Here is a 2,173-nt window from a genome sequence, read left to right as displayed (position 1 = left end):
GATTTTGTACTCTTACCTTCATTATTAAGCAGCAGTGTGGAGTAGTGGTTAGGGCTCTGGACTCTTGACCGGAAGGTCGTAGGTTCAATCCCAGGTGGGGGACACTGGTGCTGTACCCTTGAGCAAGGTACTTCACCTAGATTGCTCCAGTGTATAAATGGGTAATTGTATGCAAAAAATAATGTGATATCTTGTAACAATTGTAAGTCGCCCTAGATAAGGGTGTCTGCTAAGAAATAAATAATAAAAATAATTATTATTATTATTATTTATTTCTTAGCAGACGCCCTTATCCAGCAAATACATTTCAAGTGTTACAATACAAGTAATACAATAAGATCAAGATAAATACAATGACTTTGGTTCAAGCGAAATATAAGTGTGACAAAATACAATTCAATAATACAGCAGATAACAGTGACAGTGATAGTTACATCAGGATATGATTAAATACAAAATACTACAGATTAAACACTTGGCAAATTACAGTATTCTGAAGTACAGGATTAAATGCAGTAAAATAGGGGCAGATAAGAGCAAATAAAGCGCATTTAAGGAAGGGTGATAGTGTCCCAGGGGGAAAAACAGGAGTTCTACAGGTGCTGTCTGAAGAGGTGAGTCTTAAGGAGCGAGGGTGGAGAAGGAGCGGGCTCTGGAGGCAGGGGAGCGTAGAGGAGGTAGAGCCAGTTTTCTAGTGCAGGCGGAGAGGTCGAGTGGAGATAGCTGGGTGCAGTCTGGTCAAGGCATCTGTAGGCTAGTACAAGAGTCTTGAACTGGATGCGAGCGGTGATCGGTAGCCAGTGGAGTGAGCGGAGTAGTGGAGTTGCGTGGGAGAAGCGAGGCAGAGAGAACAACACATACATATTTGTATTATCTTTTAATGCAGTTGTATTTTAAGAACAAGACAAGCTAACTGTTATTATTATTAACATGTGTAATGATAGATTTGTTTTCTATAAATGACTTGCATTATTTAACCCTTTGAGTAGTGATTTCTAAAATGCACTGCTGGTCCTACAGGAGTGATTTTCTATTTTTTTGTTATCTATTGCGTGCACTTTAATATTACGAGTACAGAATACAAACAAGCTGAAAGCTATATGTTTATGTGTATGTAATAAACACTGACAAAATACAGACAAATAATTTTTACCGTAAATAAAACAAATATAATGTTTTATTTTGTCATAAGGAAAGGTTTTGACAAAAAAAAATACAGGTAGACAATAAACAATAAACAACTGGGTGGAACAGCCATAACATGTCCTAACAAAAAAAACTAGAGGGCGAGAGCGAGCGAGAGAGAGACATGAATAAATCATATCTTGGTAAACAGGTTGTTGGGGTGGAGGGAGTGAGAGTGTTTAATGCTTCAGTGTATGATACTCCTTGAAGCATGGAGCAACGCACAGAGCTTGGCACTGCCTCTTTGCTGTCGCGTGATGTTGATGATAAATATTCTTCACTGACACACTCGCTGACATCCAATTCAGTGGAAGAATTGTATGTATTTAAATCGGAATCTGAATTCAGTATTATTTCTAATACTTCTTTCTCATTGAGCAATTTTTGCCAGTTTATAGACATCGCTGTCATTTTTCTGGTGGTTTATTGTATGTAATCCAGTCAATATCTAGCAGAGGGCACAAGAGACCAATAAAAGGTTACAGAAACCTAGTGTTACAATATCTTGTTAGCAGAAGTTTTGTACGCTCAGTAATTCAAGTTCAAAGTTGCAGAACATACCGGTACGTTCTTACTCCCTGGGGACCAGAGAGCAGTGAACGTACTCGTACGTTCTTACTACTCAGGGTTAAAAAAATAGTTTTGTTGATTCCTAATAAGTGTATTTAAAATACATAGCAAGAACATGTGCACATTAATTTTAAATCAATGAATTAAGGGATTATTTGACCTTGCGGATATTTCCTTTCATTGTCAACAGACTATGCTTAGACAAGGATGAATTTCGAACCCTGTGTATGGGCTCTTCGTAAAAGTCTTCTTCCATAGATTAAGAGGGACGTCATTTTTTGTTTTGTTTTCTGTGTTTTTTGTTTTTGTTTTCAGTGTCTGAGGAAACTTAGTCAATCTACTGATTGTGATGGTTCATTTTCATTAGCCAGGTCTGTATTTTTTCCTACAGTTACCGGTGTTAATGAAGGGCCCACAG

The sequence above is a fragment of the Acipenser ruthenus genome, chromosome 50 (assembly GCF_902713425.1).
Source record: "Acipenser ruthenus chromosome 50, fAciRut3.2 maternal haplotype, whole genome shotgun sequence".
Lineage (NCBI taxonomy): Eukaryota > Metazoa > Chordata > Actinopteri > Acipenseriformes > Acipenseridae > Acipenser > Acipenser ruthenus.
Note: the sequence above shows the minus strand (reverse complement) of the source record.